The sequence below is a fragment of the Podarcis bocagei genome (assembly GCF_964188305.1).
Source record: "Podarcis bocagei genome assembly, chromosome: 4".
Classification (NCBI taxonomy): Eukaryota; Metazoa; Chordata; class Lepidosauria; order Squamata; family Lacertidae; genus Podarcis; species Podarcis bocagei.
In genome coordinates, this window is record NC_138128.1 from 58,339,943 (window position 1) to 58,360,106 (window position 20,164).

The 20,164-nt window shown below is 44.2% G+C and overlaps 1 long non-coding RNA gene across 1 annotated transcript; it reads right to left on the reverse strand.

Moving 5' to 3' along the window:
* Window positions 1-12,038: 12,038 nt before the first annotated feature.
* Window positions 12,039-14,919, reverse strand: LOC308586449. Its single transcript, XR_014007875.1, has 3 exons — window positions 14,808-14,919; window positions 13,509-13,769; window positions 12,039-12,379 (listed from the first exon to the last, which is right to left on the reverse strand). It is a non-coding gene; the product is annotated as an uncharacterized lncRNA (long non-coding RNA).
* Window positions 14,920-20,164: the final 5,245 nt, after the last annotated feature.

Here is a 20,164-nt window from a genome sequence, read left to right on the forward strand (position 1 = left end):
TCCCAGTTCCCCACATTCCTTTACTGCCTAATACAGCAGCTAAACAAACAGTGTGTGTCACATTACTGTAACATTAACTTTATTCTAGGGCTGAGCTGAAATTGTTCAGTAAATAATCTTCTGATCATTTAAAAAATATTTTAAAGGTCTAAACTAGCTAAACTTCTGGAGAATCTCAGTTCTCCCTTGGAGAATATTCAGTGAAATGGCACCCTCAGTTTCACCACCCATGAATTTTGGGCAAAAGCTGATCATTGTGGGTCAACGTTTAACACTGTCTAATATTATTTATTATCATTGCAAGAAAACCATGGGCTCTTCGTCTTGCAAATCCTCCTCTTTTAGCCCATTGCTTTTTTAAGCCACCAGATATTAACTAAGAAGAGAGCTTTATTCAGCATCGAGTGAGCCAATCATTTCTCATAAGGATACTTTCTGGAGGAAATGTTTGAAAGAATTTCACCTCCCACTGCTGAAAATATTTAGCATGATGCCCCCGCCCTGCTGCTTCCAATTTTGCCACCACCCACAGATTGTGTGGAGAATTTTAGAAGGCTATTTTCACTCAGCCCTGTTTTATTTTTTCCTTTCTGTCTCCTACACCAAATCTGCAGCTAACTGAAGGCAGCTATGTGCAGATGGGAGGAATGGTAGCAATATTGGCTGGATGTGTGGGGAGTGGAAAGAGAATAACTGAATTCTGGAAATATTCTTGCTTCTTTTGGAGAATGATGTAGGTGAAGGAAGGGCTTAGATATATGTACTCCATCATTAAGAGGAGTGTGTGTGTGTGTGTGTGTGTGTGTGTGTGTGTGTGTGTGAATGTTTGTAGCAGAGCCATTCCTTGATCCAAAATGTTTGAGTTATGTCAGTCTGTTCCAAAACTTACATTAGAATGAGGAGAGCATTCTAGGAGGAGGAACAAAGTATATGCAGATTTAGAACCTGAATGTTAAATTAGACATCTACTAAGCCTATTCCAGCTGATCATTACAAGAACTCTGTAGCAAAGAACTAATGAATGCCTTTGCATGTTTGGTTTGTTTGTTTTGTCCTCCCTCCCAAACCCTTCTCCTTTTGTGCAAGCTTCAGGACAGAGATGGCCTTATTACCGACTTTTGCAAGACACTCTGGGAGCAGGGGCGGAGCTTCAAGCTCAGGCGGGGCGGAGAGTAGGCGGGGGCATGGGGCGCCGCCAACAGGGGCATTACACACGTCCTGGGGGCATGGTGTGCTGCCTATGGGAGTGTGGCACCCAGCACGGGGGGGGGGCAGCCGCAATGGCACCCCACCAGGATCATGCCACTGGGGGTGTGTGCTCCCCCCGCACCCCTGTTCCTCCGCCAGTGTCTGGGAGACCTTTTCCCCCCCTTTGGCTGAAGAGTGGGGTAAATAACTATTAAATGGTAAATAACTATTCTTCATCCAGATTCCTGTTCCTAAGAGTTCCAGGCATATGTTTGTTTCAAGCATTTTTTTCTCTGTTCCTTTTTGCTGATACTAAACAGAATTGAACTTTAGTGATCTGCATCAGAACACTTTTATAGATCCATGCATTGGGCAACCGGATAAACAACAGCAGTAATAGAACCAAACATTTGCTTTGAAATTTGGTGTAATAAATCACTAGATGTGAAATACTTTAAACACTTGAAATGTGCTACATAAATCTAAAGTTTAAACTTACTGGCAGTCAGCACATGTTGTACAATCTAAAAGGGAAGATTAAAGGTGCAATCCTATAACATCTTGTCTGGGAGTAAGTCCCGTTAAACAAAGTGCTGCTTCCTTTTGAGTACAGACATATAGCCTTGCAGTATAAGGCATAATATTCTATCCAATGCAGGAAAACAGTATGCTTTCACATCAGAAAAATGCATATATACCTGGACTCATTGATACTAGGTTGGATGACTTCATCAAGAAAACAATTTTCTGAGATGTGTGAGTGGTAAATTGACTATATGTGGATCAAATAAAGGGCACAATCCAGTAAAAGTTAAGCACTATGTTTCATTGATTTCAATTGAGGAAGAGTTAACTAGGAGCCCAGAATCTATATTCCCAAGATCTAATGGAATTATTTTCTTTTTACATTATACAGTGTGAACAGGCTGTGGAATTTTATAGCTGTTTCAGTGTCAAGAACATGAGATTTATCTTACTTAAAAAGTAATTACCACATCAGTAACATGGTAATTATTAGAACAAGCAAGGGTAATGATAATGCCTACAGTTTCAATTCTCAGCCCTCTGCAGTAATATTTTTATAACCTGGGTCTATAGGGCTATTTATTGTACTGGTAACAAATACTGTAATAAAAAGTGAAAGCTTGAATACAAGTAGAAGTATATATGTTCTCTGTCTTAATTGTGTTGACATGAGGTTGAGATTATTTTCTGTGGTAAATTGTTTGGAGTAGATTCTAGCCATATGAGAGAATCTGGTCAAGACATTTTGCCCTCTTTATTTACACAATGGGATTTAGGGGACCTTGACTGTTTTTATGTCCCCTTGGAATCTATGGGTCTACAGTGCACAACTTTGCCTAATTACCGGTAATTTCAGTGGGCCCTTTTCAGCCATTGTGATTTTAAAATATTTAAAGGGGGGAAATGACTTTGGGGAGATCCACACCACAGGCATTAACTAATACAGGGGAGATTCCCTTTCTGCAGAGAATACTACGAGCTGCAATTCAGGGAGCGGGGGGCTATAAATCTCTAACAGTGTCTTACTAAACTACATGATTTGGCAGTAAATATGACAGTTATAGTGGTGGAAAAGGAGAGATGGGCTAAGGAGCTCATTCTTTCCCATTTCAGTCTCACTGGCCTTTAATCATCAATCCATTGGGTGCTGTTCTGTCCCGTTTTGTCCCATTCTACGTTTGTTTGTGGGCATCCCTGTGCCAGGGTGTCTGGTTCATGCCCCCTCAAAATTGTGTATCCAGGGCTATGCCCCCACACTCTATGCCCCTGGGGATGTGGCTTTCTGGCAAGTAGGGTACAGCTAGAGAGGTTTACCCTACCTGCAAGTCATAGGAACATAGGAAGCTGCTTTCTACCAAGTTAGACCCTTGGTCCACCTAGCTCAGTGTTGTCTACACCAGGCATAAGCAAACTCCGCCCTCCAGATGTTTTGGGACTACAACTCCCATCATCCCTGACCACTGGTCCTGTTAGCTAGGGATGATGGGGGTTGTAGTCCCAAAACATCTGGAGGGCTGAGTTTGCCTGTGCCTGGTCTACACTGGTTGGTAGTGACTTTTCAGTGTTTCAGACAGGCAGCTCTCATACTTGAACCTGGGACCTGCTAGTTGGGACCACTAAGCTACAGCCCTTCTCCAGTCAGTGTCTCATACCAGTGTTAGTGCCACTGCAACTAAAGCCTTCCGGAAGAGAATCATATAAGCTTGTAGTTGGGCTCTGAAGATCTATCTCAATTCATTTTTCAACTGTTGCCAGAGCCTTTAGTAATGGCTGTCATCTTTCCTCAAACTGTCCCTCACTGAGCAGCTGGGAAGAGACATAACGCCATTTGGAAAGAGATAAAAGAGGAACAAAAACACAGCTGCAAGCTCCGGTTCTCTCACACGGTGCCACAAAGACTCAGAACTGCAGTAAAGTTTAAAGCATTTCCTGACTGTGCAGCTTCCAAAGCTTGATGCATTGCACAAAGTGTGAACCCAAGAAGCAAAACTTACTGTGTAAGGCCCATCTGAATTGGTCAAAAGGGTTTTCAGATGAATGTCATCGCAGACTAACACTTTGCAGTTCAAGAATGACTATGCATGAATTATCTTGAGAGCACATCATTGTATGCAACGCAATGTGCTCTCCTCAGGCCTCTGACAGCTCTCTCTTATAGCTATCCATCAGCCTGATTCTTTCCAAGCCCCTGGTGTGCAGCATATGTGCAATTCTCTGAGGTGCAACCTCTGCACCTGGGGCCAGGGGAACAGCAGGATGTTTGGTGCAGGAGAGGCCCAAACAAGAATAGCCGAGTACATCGCCTTGTACTTCACTGAGCCCTGAGAGATCTCTGTAAACTCTATAGAGAATTCCCTCCATGTAAACCAAACTGCAGACTTGCATACCCTCCAACATTTCTATGAACAACAACAACAACCCATCTGATGGGTTGCCCCAACCACTCTGGGCGGCTTCCAACATATACAAAACATAGTAAGACATTAATCATTTAAAAACTTCCCTATACAGGTCTGCCTTCAAAGGTCTTCTAAAGGTTGTGTCTTGTCTTATCTGCTTGGCTCAGATGTCACATAACTTCATACCTTCATACCTTCCAAAAATTTCCCGGGACGTCCTACCATACCCTCCAACATTTATCCAATGAGGGATGTCCTAAGGAAAAGCTAGCTGTCTGGTACTGCCACAAAATGCTCATTCTGCAATTCTGGACCATGCAGATATATCTACTACAACAAAATATAAATGTGGTAAATATATTAAATTAAAATATGCCAGAATACTATCTTTTGAGGCTCATTTATTTGATATATGTTGATTAACTGTGGTTTTTGAGCCTTCATTGTTCAAGCTAGCAGAATATGTATATTTTGAATTGCAAATGAGACCATCATAAGTCATAATCAAGAGTGGACCATTAAGTCCATTGATTTAAATGGATCTGCTCCGGCTATGGCTTAATCAGATGCAGCCCACTGTGAGGGAACTGTAGATGTAAACAAATGGCAAAGAAATTAGTTTCTCAGAAAAACACAAAAACAAATACTGTATAGAATGCAGGATTCAGTATGACCCATTTGCGGAAACAAACACATAAAACACCAGAATCACTAGCCAGCTTCTAACAACAGCACAAAGCTAAAAATGTAAACAATATATTGAGTATATACAAATTATTTCCAAATTAAGTTGCTGGCATAGAAATAAGATATTTATTTATTTATTTATTTATTTATTTATTTATTTATTTATAAAACTTGAATTAATTTGTTCAATTTTATTGATATTTCCCAACATGAGGTTAGGATTTATTTATTTATTTGCTATTTTTCCATGGTTACAATATGGAACAATATGGAACACTGTACAATACACATAAGTTGAACTTAACCTTCTCTAAGCTAACTGGCAACGTTGCTCTTCAGACTCTATTCATCTTAAATATACAGCAACATTTATCAGTATGGGGGTTGCGCGCGTGCAAAGGGGACTGCAGAATAGGAGAGAGAAGGATGCATGGAAATGGGGGTGATCTGAGTGCAAGGGAGAGTTGAAAAAAGGAGAGAGGGTGAAGGGGGTAACTGTGATAACTGTGTGCAAAGGGGGCTGCAGTGCACAATAGGAGAGAGGATAAGGCATTGAACAAGGGTGATCTTTTGTGCAAGAAAGAGCCGAGGAAAAAATTGCCTCAACTGTTTAAAATTCTAGTTCCATTTTCTATCATCTGGGGGTGATAAAGTTGGAGGCTGGATCTTCAATCAGCCTCTCAGCATGCTGTTGCAGTATGGAAAGTATAACCCTAGGAGGAAAACGACCATATACGCTATAAGCAGCAACAGACACTTTCGCTGAAGCAAAAGTGGAAAATGCAGCTTCTTCCTAGCAAAGGAAAGATGGTGTTTGTGGATGATAAAAAAATACCCCAACTAAATAAACGACTTGAAATTATAAATACGTCTAGAACTCTAGATAATAACACTACAGTTATTTGGTGGAAGACAATTATCCTTGAATAGGTCATATGTTGGGCTGCATTTGAAGGCTGTTTGGAAACTGCAGCTGGTGCAGAATTCGGCAGTCAGATTGTTGATCGGGGTCAGATGATCAGAACCTATAACGCCAATTATGGCAAGACTGCACTGGATACCAATTAGTTTCCAGGCTCAGGTCAAAGAGTTGGATTTGGCCTATAAAGCCTTAAGCTGCTCAGGAACCCTGTACCTCAAGGACCACCTCTCTCCACATGAACCAGCCTGGATCCTGTGTTCTTCATCTGAGGCCCTTCTTCATCCACCCACTCCATGAGAGGTTTGGAGGGTGACAGATGAGAAGAGGCCTTTTCATTGGTGCTCCCTAGCACAGCTTGTAGAATGCTCTCACCAGGGAGGCATGACCAGAACCATTTTTATCCTGTTATAGGTACCAGACAAAAACTTTAGTTTTCCCCCAGGGAATTCTGAAAGATATTGTGGCCTATTTTAAAGAGTGGGATTTATAGCCCTGCTTTTTGATTAGCTGTGTGTATCCTATTTGAATTGTTGTGTTTTTAGGTTTTTATTTTATTTATTTACACGAAAACCCTTTTGGCATCACAGTGCAGAATGGCATCATAGGAATGGGTAAAGCAACGAAAAGCGAAAAGCAATAATACACTGTCATTTTTAATGATAAATTGCAAAGTCTTTGCGGAGAGGATTTTCTTGGGAGGTGAAATATTAAAGACAGAGCTATATAGCTACCATAACATGTAGCGTGGCCATGATTTTCTAGGCTCATCTAGATTTTTCTAGTTCATCTGTCTCTAAACTTTTTATAGCAATGTAAAGTTAGTTAGCAGGGTCTGGAAAACATACTGCGTGTTATGGAGCTTTAACCATTCTAAAATTAAAATGTGATTTTCAGGAAACTGTTTCTCAGAAAGAGCAATAATTTATAACAGAGGTGACTAATTTGGGACCCATGGGCTATATATGGCTGCCAGAAAGTTTTTTGTGATCCTTAAAAAATATATAGCCAAAAATGTGTGTCAGGGGCTGCCTCAGGTCTCAGCTCACAAAAGACCAACACCAAGCTCTTCTTATATACAAGGATGTTTATTGCAGTTCATTATTGGTTCCACTACCGAGGCGTGCAGCCCCGCGTCTTTTAGCCTAGACGTTTGAAGTCCCCTCTGAGTCGGTCCCGCCTCTACACCAGCTTAAGAGGCTTGTGCTAGACCACCTCTTCCTGTCCTTTCTTTTCCGCAGGGTCTTCCTGCCCCCCTGGGTTCCTTCCCTCCTGCTTTCCCCTGACGCGGATCCCTCAGACGCCTGCTCCCCCCTCCTTCGTGCTTTGGGGCCAGGCTCCTCCTCCGGGCTCTCTGCATTTCCGCGCGCCTCCACATTTGAACTTGGCGCGCGTTCGCTACCCCTGACCTTCCTTTTGACAGCTACACTACTCCCTGTACTACTCTCCGCCCCTTCCGGCAGGACGTCCTGCTCCGATCTCCTTCCCCTGTCTCCTTCCTGCTCTGCTCCGTGTGTCACACTGGGAACTCCACCCTTCTCACTCCGTTCCTCCTGGGAAGCCGACCCCGATCTCCCACTCCCACTCGGGGTTTCCCTGCTGCTTCCCTGCTCCTGGCAAGTCCCCCCTGTGACCCCCCTTGGCTTGACCAGGGGCGCCCCCTTCTGGGAATCCTCCGATTCACTTGAGAGACTCATGGAAGACCTCAAGTCATTGTCATCCTCTTCCTCACTGTCCTGGGTTTCTTCCCCATCGCTCTCCGTCTCCCCCCTCACCTGTGCCTCTGTCCCTGAACCCCTGACATCCATTCCCCCCTCGAAGCCCCCCCTCCCGCTGCTCGGGCGCAGGTTCTGGGAGCTCCATCGTTGCGGAGGTCGCTGCCTGACACAGGTCGTCGACGTCGATCTCCTCTGCTTCCAGTTCAGTGTATGTGTGCTCGAACCCTTGGTCCTCTCCCAACATGTTCACGTCCTCCCCTCCCCCTGTTGCCTGGGTGGGGTCTGCTTGCCAAGGCCCCATCCGCCACCTCGTGCGCCAGTCCTCTTCTGGTTGGTCGTCCCACCAGTAAGAAGGGCCGGTGTTCACCCCCAAACACGATCCCCTTGGAGGGCTCGACTCTGGCGTCGTCTCCCCTGCGGAGGAGAACCCTCGGAAGGTGCTGGCGGAAAGTGTGGGCGTAAAAAGCCAATCGTCGAAAAACTGTGCTGGCATGGGCCTATGTGGGAAAAGGGCATGGAACTCGTCCTTGAGGAGGGGCTCGCCCAAAGCGTAGTCCAGCACCCAACTGTTGGCGCTGGCTGGGGCACCTTCTCTGGCGAGAAAATATTCTACTCCCTCTTCCCCCCATCTCGAGTCCAGAATCTCTGTGACCTCGTTGATTGGTTCGGCCCTAGGTGACCTCCCCCTCTTGGGCGACTCTCTGCTTGGTTCTGGTGCCGTCCCTGACTCCTGAAATCTGTGTGGGGCCTTGTAGGGGGTGAGCACCGACCTATGAAAGACCGGGTGCATTCTGGAACCCTCGGGGAGGGCCAGTCGAAACGCTACAGGATTGATCCTGGCCTCAACTTGGTACGGCCCTAGTTGCCTGTGTCCTAGCTTCTTCTTAGCTAACGACTTGGCCGGCACCGCTTGGGCCGCTAACCACACCCAGTCTCCCACCTGGATGTCTTCCCCCTCCCTCCTGTGTTTGTCCGCCTGCACCTTATAGGCTTGTTTAGCTAGCTCTAAATGTCTCCGTAGCTCGTCGTGCACCTCTTGCAATTCTGCTGCGAAATGGTCGGCCCCGTGCGGCACCCCCTCCCCCGTCGTCACGAGCCCCGGGAAGGTTCTGGGATGCCGTCCATTGTTAGCGAAGAACGGCGTCACCCCCGTCGACGCGTGCTTCGTGTTGTTGTAGGCAAACTCAGCCATCGGCAGGTAATCCACCCAAGCTGCGGGTCGCTGATTGGCGTAACATCTCAGGTACTGCTGCATGATCGCGTTGACCCTCTCTGCTAGGGTTTGAGGTCTGTCCCCCCTTGCCAGTTCATCTTTTACAGGGCCAGAGAGCCCCTCCCAAAACAAGTCTCTTACTGCCAGGGAGTCCTTCTGCCATCTCAGTACATTCAGCAAGGCGAAAAAGCGAGCATGGTACTGACGTACTGAAGCCTTGCCTTGCCTTAAACCATGCATCTGTTGGCGTGCTACATCCACATCCACGCTAGACTGGAAGCAAGCGTCCATGCATTTGATAAATTCATCAGAGTCCCTTCGAGCAGGGCAATCCTCGCACCACAGATTGCGCAGCCAAGCCCTCGCTTCCCCATGCAAGTGGGACACAATGAAACCCACCTTCTCTTCCTCATCTTTAAAGTCGTCGCGAAGCAAATGCAACGCATATTCTACGTCTGCTCGAAAACTGGGGTACTGCTGCAGGTTCCCATCGAAGTGGGCTACCAAGTTGCCCCCTCTTCTGCCCAGTGCTACTCCAGCAGCTTTGGCCCCCGGGAACCCCACTTGGCATGCATGATCCCACCTGGCTTGCAGATCTTGGCATCGCTTTTCCGCCTCTTCCCCCTTCTTCTGGGAGACCACTACCTCAGTGGTAAGCTGGGAGAGTGCGTTGCGTAGCTCAGCTATCTGCTGCTCCATACTCATGGCTGCCAAACTTCGTGAGCTTTGCAAAAAAAAAATTTGCGTACTTTTTGTGAGGGGACTTACTGTCAGGGGCTGCCTCAGGTCTCAGCTCACAAAAGACCAATGCCAAGCTCTTCTTATATACAAGGATGTTTATTGCAGTTCATTATTGGTTCCACTACCGAGGCGTGCAGCCCCGCGTCTTTTAGCCTAGACGTTTGAAGTCCCCTCTGAGTCGGTCCCGCCTCTACACCAGCTTAAGAGGCTTGTGCTAGACCACCTCTTCCTGTCCTTTCTTTTCCGCAGGGTCTTCCTGCCCCCCTGGGTTCCTTCCCTCCTGCTTTCCCCTGACGCGGATCCCTCAGACGCCTGCTCCCCCCTCCTTCGTGCTTTGGGGCCAGGCTCCTCCTCCGGGCTCTCTGCATTTCCGCGCGCCTCCACATTTGAACTTGGCGCGCGTTCGCTACCCCTGACCTTCCTTTTGACAGCTACACTACTCCCTGTACTACTCTCCGCCCCTTCCGGCAGGACGTCCTGCTCCGATCTCCTTCCCCTGTCTCCTTCCTGCTCTGCTCCGTGTGTCACACTGGGAACTCCACCCTTCTCACTCCGTTCCTCTTGGGAAGCCGACCCCGATCTCCCACTCCCACTCGGGGTTTCCCTGCTGCTTCCCTGCTCCTGGCAAGTCCCCCCTGTGACCCCCCTTGGCTTGACCAGGGGCGCCCCCTTCTGGGAATCCTCCGATTCACTTGAGAGACTCATGGAAGACCTCAAGTCATTGTCATCCTCTTCCTCACTGTCCTGGGTTTCTTCCCCATCGCTCTCCGTCTCCCCCCTCACCTGTGCCTCTGTCCCTGAACCCCTGACAATGTGTTGTTTTTTTTAAAAAAATACTCATATACCATGACACACGTATCTTGAAAAACTAGCTTGTTTTCAATAGACAAGTGAGATGTTCACACATTTCCACATTGTCATCAGTGGTGGATGTTGACGTCTCAAATTTCGGTGGTGCCCTGTGTGATGCTCAAAACCAGCACCCCATGCCTCAGCTCTCACCTACCATTTGATGTCACAATTGTGATGCCCCCTGCGGCATTCCAGAAGCTCTGCACCCACCTCACCAATCATGCTCCCCTTGATCTGCCTTATCTGTTATGTCTGCTTTGGCCTCTACTGTTTTTGGAAAGAGAACATTAGTATGTTTTATACAAAATGTAGAAGATCACATTTCATATATTGTTCTTTTAGAACATATTACTTAGCATCTGGAACTGCATATCTCTAAGAATGTGTCTCTAACTCCTAGTCTAGACAAAATCCTAGAAATCTTTTCATAGGCCAAAAGCTTTGGATCAAAATCCAAAGGATGTCAAATGTTTTTTTTTTTTCTTTTTCCCTCCCTCTGTCCTTTTTCTGGTTTAATATTTTTTTCTGGTTTAATATCTGACAGGCCTTTTTGAAAGAGATCTATTTTCTATAGCTCACTTAGGAGATACCGTGGCCAAAACAAGTTTTCTGCTTCCAGGAACTGTTAATAGTACTGAATATATTGTTTATTGCAGGGAATCAAAGTGTACTGAAACCCACTGATTGCTACATATAGAAATTTGGAACAAAAAATATGGCATGCTCATTTGAGGAAAACTTGGCAAGTTTTTGTATACTTCTTTTCTTCTGATTTGTGTAAATTGACTTGGGGAAGTTCTGATTTGATTACTAGACCATCCTTATGATAATGTGCCTTAGGTGGGCCTGTGTTGCTGGAAGCTGGCACGGCCTATCCTTGAAAAGCACAGCAAGAAGGAACTTAATGAAAAGCATCGAAGAAGGCTGCCAGTTGTGATGCATTCATCCGGCAGGACAGTCAGAGATCTCTAAATCGGTCTGCTTCTACTGTTCATCTGAGGGGGAGCCACATCAATAATCAACATGCAAAACAAATCAAGGATAACAAGTGAAGCTGAGGCAGGGCTGCAACAGCATATGCCTCTAAAAGAGTAACACTAATCATGGGCTTAAAGATATGCTCAAGGTGGCCAGAGCTGCCTCTACTGCAACAGCAACATGATTTCCCATCACCTGAGATGCCACCATGGCTATGGCTTCACATTGAGTAGGGTTCACTTCTTCTGGCATAATGCCGCTTCCAGTTTCATTTTCAGGCAATATTAGATGCCCTAGACCAGACCATGGTCCAGAACCCAGAAAATGGATGTCTTTAGCTATCTTCATCAGCCTGCAAGTCACAGAATTCATTGCCACACTCAGGTCAACTAGGGCACCATGAGAGGAACAAGGGCTTCAGATTTGTTTTGAGCAGTAATGAAGGGCAAGCTTGTTAGCGCAGCCACCTTAGCAGTTATCTTCTCAGGAAAACCAATTCTTGTGTTCATTTGAATACAAACGGAAGTGCCAACAGCACTGATAAGATCCTAGTGATTCCATGTCTGACTCGCTGCACCTAAGAACTAAATTCCTGCCCAAGGGGAAAGGGAACTGCATCCCTTAAAACAGAATTTAAGATTGGAAAAATGTGAAACTGGGGGAACCAAAATTGACATATTTGTCCATCCCTAGTTACAACAAAATCAATAAAGGATATTTTGGCACCTTAAAGACCAACTATTTTAAATGATACAAGATTTTGTAGGCTTGAGTCCATCCGGTGCCAAGAAATCTCATCCATGAAAGCTTATGCTAGCAGTAGACTATAATTCCCATCAGCCTCAGTCACTATGGTCAGTGTTGGGGATGGTGGGAGTCCCAAAAATATCTGGAGGGCATCACATTGACTACCTATGGATTATGCCACAATAATAATAAAAAGATCTTTAATGTGCCCCATAACTCTTTGTTCAAAATGGAAGGTGTTGCAATATTTCACTAATGAACAAAAGTTGCAGGAAAATTTTCTGAGTAGTCAGAGTTCTAGCATTATGTTGTAATACTGGTGTAACTATGAAGAATTGTTTGTGCAGCACTTATCTGAACCAATACAAAAGGGCAAAAGTATTCTGTAAACACACCACCACATGATACATTCCTGGAAGACAAGAAGAAAGCAGGAATCAAAAGGACAGCTGCAGCAGGGTGAAGATCAATAGCAAAAAATAATAATAATTGTGTGCTTCTCAGTTTCTGCGGAATATGCTTTTTCAGATCTTCATACTGTACTTCCCATTATATTTTACCTCTTTCTCTCTCTGATGCCATTTGTGTGGCTGCAACCAACTGATTTTGTTGTTGTTGTTAGAAACACCAGTCTCCCAAGGCTATAAACATTTTATGAGGTTTTGTGTTCCCGTGGGAGTAAAATGATTCCACAGTTCACCTTTAAAACAGAAGTCTGAAAAACAGTAACTTATAAATAGAGGTTTTGGCCAACCGTGCTGTGTCTTCAGTCAAGGTGTTTCATGAAAATATTTTCTATTCAAGCTGCTTGATGTTGACATCTATATTGTGGTTTGTTAAGTTGCAGTACCTTGTGAGGTCTGAACCAAGAAACTGTAGTTTGTGCACTACTTGAAAACTAGGTTATCAGGATCTGATCCTGGAAGATCCAGGCTTGATCCCAGTTACTTCCCAGAGAGTCAGAGGTAGCTGCTCATGGTAGGTCTTATATTACTGGTCACCCATTCCTTCAGAAGTAATCTGTCAAAGGCCACATGCCACTTGTATAGGATGAGAGCCCAAGGTGGGCAGTTTGCAGGATTGCATAGCAAACTTGCTCACTGACACCCCATATCTCTCCTCCTTTCTCTGCTCCCCCTCCCTCTCTCCATCCAGTTTGCCTTCCCATACTGCCTTTCCCTCCTCCGTTAACACAGATTACAAGTGACTGCTTGCAGTTGGCTTTCCTTCCATTGTTTCATCCATTTCCATTTTCCCCTTTCTACTGTCCCCCCTCCCCATCCCAGGCTTCCCCAACCCTCCAGTTTCCTGCCAAGTTTTTTTCGCCCAGCCTTATTTTGTAGCAACAACATCTTCTCTACCTCTCTACCCCTATCTCTCACATTCACAAAACAGGAGAATAAATGACGCCAAGGAGGTGAGCTGGGCAGCTATAGTGAACCTGCAGTGTCCCAGAGAACTGCATTAAATTAGACTGGCAACAACAGGTTCCCAAGCACTGCACTAGGGCATGCGTGTAATGGATCAGTTTTAGGACTTACTGGTGTGACCTTGACCATTTATGCTGAAAGTTATTATATGTTCTATGTTCTTGAGCAGACTTCTTGAATCCAATAGATCTTGGTTAATCAAGTCACATGAATATTGTCATGCAACCAGACAGGTTTCTTAGGGTCCTTGGAGATTATGGCAAAGAATGTGCTGTCAGTTGACCCATCAAAGATCCTATAGAGAAGAAGCTTGTCCCTTCCAAACATCATTTCTCTGCAAAGTTGTTTCCAAGCTGAACAAGTGTTGTAAGTCTGCAAATGAAAAAAGCTGATTATTTGGGGTTGCATTTTCCACCTTGCTCAGGGTGAAAGTGTAATTCAGATTATTTGCAGCTGGACAGCTGGAAATACGCTCCCCTTCTACCAGCATCCTTTTCTTTGCTAATGCCTACAAGATGATGATACGTTTATATGTTTGAAAGGTAGACTTCTTTGATAAAATGCATGTTCCACTGAAATTTATAGCTTTCACACGCAGACCAGATGAACTAGAAATAGCAATCTGGCAAATATGATCTCTCTCAAAATAATGCTTGACTCATTCTGTGATTGTTACTTCAAGTTTCAAACCCCAAATATTTATAAATTCATTTTTATTGTGCTTCTTGCCATATTGGTACACTAGCCTGTGTACAGCACATTGTCAAAACAGCAAAAGATGCGTCTTTCAAAGTCCACACCTCTAAAATAGACACCTTTTTAAACTAGGTGTTTTGGGACTACAATTCCCATCATCCCTGACCACTGGTCCTGTTAGCTAGGGATGATGGGCGTTGTAGTCCCAAAACAGCTGGAGGGCCAAGTTTGGCCATCACTGAGGTAAAGGCATGACTTTACTGCAATATATTTTATTTCTCCTATCAATGGGGAGCCTGATCCAATCATGTGTGAATGAGTGCGAGAGAGCAAGCGTTCATCTCATTGTCAGAATCTGACAGGAAGAGATGGTGAGTGGGAGACCACGCTCCAAATTCACACTCGGAGAAAGGCGTTTGGAAGCCGACGAAAGCCACTTCTGTTAAAATGACTTTTATTATAAAGGAGGAACAGAATAACTTTTCTCCAGCATAAAATGCCCTTACAATACCAAATCCTGTCTTGTGCAATAAACTAATACTGCAGTCATTTCCCCCAGTCCAGTTCCTTAGGATGTTGTGAAGTTCCCTGGCTGTTCCTGTGAATGTTATGTTGCTCCTTGGCATTGCTGCTAGCCAAATCCCAATTCACCTTGCAGCTCTTCTCTCTCTCGTCATTATTTTTCCTCCCTGCCTCTATCTACCACAGTCACACCTGGAACTTGGCTGCAGGGTCCCCTCACTGAATGTGCTTCACAAACTCACAGCAACACTTTCTTCTTCCTTCCTAGCCCACCCTTCCTGCTTTTCTCTTCTCTTCCCCCTTCCCCTGCCTAATTGCCCCATTGTCACTTTCCCAACATTCTGATTCCCTTGGCAACAGTTGCCATGACTGCCCAGAACTCTCTTGCCCTCAGCTAGTTATATATATATATATATATATATATATATATATATATATATATATATATATACACACACACACACACACACACACACACACACACACCTATCCCGTTTTTCCCCAGGCGACTAGCCTTATGAAATACACGAAACCAAAACAGAAATGTTAAATGTTCAATAAATTTGAAAATATGACTATACCTATGTCATCTGTCCCAGGGCATTTCCAGGTGGGGGTTTCATATTGCAAATGGGTTGTTCAAATGTCATCACAACAGCAGCTAGAGGGGTGTGGTGTTAGCGTTGCATTATCTGCAGAAAGAGTAAATCCAGATTAAATGGGGGAAATCCAGGCTGGCATTTTGATGGCAATGATGTCATGTGAAGCCTACCAAAAAAAATTGCATGAGGTGTGCCTATCCCACAAGAAACACCCACCTGGAAGCACCGGGAAATACATTTAAAAAGTGTGGCTTAACAAAAGTTTTCCAGGTTCTTTAACTGAGCAATTTCTGAGTTCAACCAGAGAGAGCTATTGATTAACACTCTGCTCTGCAACTGTTTGCAAGCCTGTTTTTGTAAGCCTGACAGTTTGTTATCTGGATGTGTTTTGCTCATTAGCCTTAGGTCAGTGTGAAGGATCTTTCCAAGATAACGCAATGTACTTTGAAATCTAAAAACCTAAAAAATAGTAAGAGCAGGTTTTATCTCTGGACACTTTGAAGAAAATTAGGAGAAAAGTATCATGAACAAAATGTGCATAAGCAGAAATCAGGATTTGGCAATCTCTTTTAGAGGTGATGGTTTTTTTCCACTTCTGTAAGTTGCAGACCATAAGTAAATTATGAATTTTGTTCCTTGGGCACATTCTAAACACGGCAGCATTAGTTAAGAAGCTCCTTAAAGCAGTAGCGCAGTCCCTTGGGGAAGCAAACAGAACAAGGTTAACTTTCTTGCTTAGATGCTTTGAAGACAAAACTGCTTGTGTCGGCTGTTGCCCATGAAATCTCATGCTAAATTAAAACCAATTTGTCACAAAGATGCTGTAGTCGGCTATAGCACTCTGAAATCCCAAATACACAGGGCTGATATTTCCTTGCGATTTTGGTCAGCTCCTTGGAAGATCTTTCGCTTCCTCTCAAATTATCCTGTCAATGCTATGGAACGGTTCGCAGGCCAGGAAGGTCCCCGAAGATTGTTTAACGCAACCTCTTCCCTCAGGCAGATTCCTCCAAACATTCTTGGACGTTCCCATTCCACCTCATGATGAGCGTGGTGTATTATAAAGCGAAAGCTAGAAAGGTTCCCTAAGGCAGGGAGGCCTGCTTGATTCAAGGGATACATTATTCAAGTACAAAAGTGCTTGACTAGAACATCACAACTACTATTCCATTCTAAGGCAGTTTTTGTATGCCTGGTTTTTTTTTGGGGGGGGGTATGTGCAGCATGAGGACAGTCCACCGTGGCTCCCTTTTGAGAATCTATAAAACAACCATCTTGCCTGGATGATCAAATAATCTTTTCATTAGCACCAAACTTGTGTTAGGGATACTCTTGAGTCTGACAGCTTATCCTCACTGAGAGGAAATTACTTGAACCATTAAACGAATTCACCAAAGGATGAGTGCAAAAGAAATATCTTTCATGGGACTGAAAGGAATCATTTTTTAAAAACATTGCCATCTGTATCACCCGAACTTTCCACAGCAAACCAAAACTGTTCTGCACGTAATTATCTTGGTCTTAGGTAGGTGAGAATGGAGGTGGGAAAGAGGAACGCGGCAACAGAATGGCACATTGTGCTGTCACGCACATGTTTTTTGCTCCCTGGTAATCGACATGGCAGCAGGTGACAGCAACTTATGGCAGGCAATTAAAGTGTGGCTGCAGAGTGTCAAAACTGGATACCTAGCTTGCAGCGGCTATCACTGCCCCAGATTTGATCTCCAGTCTCTGCACTTCAAGAAAATAGTTTCCTTAAGTCCTAAGAAAAGTGTTGTGTTTTTCCTTTAAATTATAGCTTTGGAAGTGTGCTTACCATTCGTTTATTCCTAGGGTCCAGGAGAATTTTTAACTATCCTGTCTATTTCCCTACTGCACTCCTATATTCAGTGTAGGTGATATCATTCAGTGTAAGTAGGAACAAGCAAAGCATACCATGCCCCAAAGAAGTTTCATTTAAAATAAAATAAATAAAATAAAATAAAAATTGCTCCATAGATGAAACCAGGCCACATGTGCCCAAAGTTTAAACAAGCAAAAAGGGATATCAGTCATTCTAACCTGGGAATGTGGAAGTCCTCAAGTATGGAGAAATTGCTGAGATGCTTCCAAGTACCATCTCCAATGGTAGGGGTTTTGTGATCTTTGCTTAGTAGTTTCCCACACACAGCTGTGATCCCACCTGCTGCCTGAATGTGGCCTTCAACGGGGGGGGGGGGAGTTTCCAACTACTAATCTATTGGCTGCAGGAGCTGTATACTCATTGCACCTCTTCCACTCTGAATTAATTGTAGAAAAGATCAAGCATGTTCGCATTAGTATTATTCTAAAATTCAAAAGCTCTTCAGAGAAGAGCAAAAGGACGTGATCATTCATGCTCCAAAGAATATGGAAATAGCAAGTAAAGAACTTAACTTTAATGTCATGTGAGCTGTAAACATCTTCTACAATTAGCCACATGCTTCTTCTAGCTTACAACTTTAACTTCATGAACCCATATTTTGCCTTTTTCTTTTAAGACTCAGTTCTAGTACGTTGCAGTTTAGGTCTGAAGCGGAGATCAGGGGTAAATATCACAACTAAAAGAGAGAGGGGAAATAAACTCTCCTCTGCCCTTTCAAAAGCTTAAGCAAGTTGAATTGTTTTCACCTGTAGCAACAGGAAGGTAAGGAACCAAATGAATTCTGCTGGGAAATCAAAATCTGGGGGCCACCACAGAAAAGACTCTGTTCCTGATGCTGCCGACCTTTCTTCAGATAGTGGCATCTCTTGGAGCAGAGCCTCTCTTAAAGAAATCAGCATTATGGTTAGGTTTACATGGGACAAGGAGACCACATGTGGCTAAAGTTGTTTAATGCTTCAAAGATCAGTGTCAGGGATTGAATTGCACTCAGAAACCAACATGAAGACATCGAATATCATTCATCACCAGAGGTATGTACTCAGAATTTTGGGTTCCTATTAAAAGCCTGTTTGCTGCTGGGGGAGCTGCTGTTTTTAAATGTTTTTCAAGGGCAGTCCTATGTAAAGTGCATGTTAATAGAAGAAGGATTTTCTTGCTGGTCAGGTAGGGCTGTGGGTAACCCTGATCTGAAATCCTGGAGAGCTGCAGGAGTGTAGAAAATACTGAGCTTGATGGATCAATGTTCTGACTTGGTGGAAGGCAGCTTCCTATGTTTCTCATTTTAATCATTCTCTATATACATACTTTGCTTTGCATGAAATCTGTGTGTGTAAATTACATATTCTTGCATTAGCCTGCCCTCTTGTGGTATTCTTAGCTTCAGAACTGACAACTCATCTGGCAATTAGGTTATATCCTGATACATTTTAAAATCAACGTTCACTCTTCTTTCTCCAAAAGCTCCAGGCCACATTTTCACTGACTTTATAGCCCTTCTAGCAGGTGAACTGCTTAACAAACTCAGCACTAATACAGATGTCTTTCCATCTGAGCTTCAGGTGGCCTCTCCATCTTCCTGCATTTGGATGTTTGCTTAGGTTTGTTGGTTTTGGTTTGTAGTCATAACTACCTTTTTAATAGTTAGAGAAACTGCTTGGAGGCAGGGGGTAAACATGTCACATCACAGGGGTCAGCCAACCAGTGCCCCGTGCAATTGGCTTATGTTGCAAACAGGAAGAATCAGATTTCTGGTATTTGGTCCTGAAGAGAAGACTACAGTTCCTCTTCCGGTGTCCCACTCGTGTGATGAAAAAAGTGGGGAGAGATCGCAGCAGCCCCCACTCATAGAATCATATGTGTACGTAGTCCTCTACTGCATGAATGGCAAAAACAGTGGTACCTCTGGATGCGAATGCAACCCGCGTCTGCACATGCGCAGGTCGCAATTCGCCACTTCCATGCATGCGTGTCATTTTGAGCGTCTGCGCATGCGCAAGCAGTGAAACCCAGAAGTAACGCGTTCCATTACTTCCAGGTTGCCGTGGAGCATAACCTGAAAATGCCCAACCTGAAGCATGTTTAACCCGAGGTATGACTGTATGCCACTGATTGGGTGCCTGTTCACCTATATAGAACCACCTGTACCTTCAGGTGTTTGCATGGAGCCTCCTGTCAGAATCAGTACATGAAAGGAAAGGGTCCATAGGGTCATTAATCTTGTGAGCAGAGCCCCTGAAGGAGGTGGTAAATATGTGTGGAATATGGCAAGTGGAATTTCTCAGTGGGATTAATAACTCAAAGTTGTGTGTGTCATGCACAGCCTAAGCCTTTAAAAAGAACTCTCTCTTTTTTGTTCTTGTAATAGGTGTGTTACTCTCTTGCATGCAGAAAGTGAGGAGCAAATATCCCCATTTCTTTCTGCAATAGCATTTATCTTCTTAATCTTGGTAGAACTGATTTTTCTTTTGTTTCAAAGCCTTGACGATAAAGTACATAGTATCTCAGACATTTAAAAACAATGTAGAAAGTATCTAAGCTTGCATACTGTGTAACAGTATATAAAGTTACTTTTGAATATCACTCACTAGCAAACTACCAGACTGTGGAATGTGACTAAAATACATTTGTTCCTGTCCTGCATTTGCCAACATAGGTGGGTGGATTAAATTATCCTCTATCTAGCAAGACCAAGGAGCTTTCCAATAGGTCAGAAAAGGTTGCTAAGAGAGCAGGAAGCTGTCCAACTATAGAGCCACATGGAGCTGAGACAGATAAGATGGTACACCAGGATTGTCTATGCACCACTTGCATTAGTTCTGGCCCCCCAACTAACCCTGCCACTCAACTCCTTCCTGGAACATCAGCTAGGCCCTGATCAAGAAAATGTGTTTGGCTATTGCCCCCTTTCCCAAAAGTCTTGTTCCTTGTGGTCTAAGACTCTGCTTGCACACCCTTTCATCTCTTTTCTCAGGATTGTGGGGTTAATTTGGGGGTGAGAGGTGGAACCAGCCAGAATGCATTTGCCCCCTAAAATCTGGAATCCC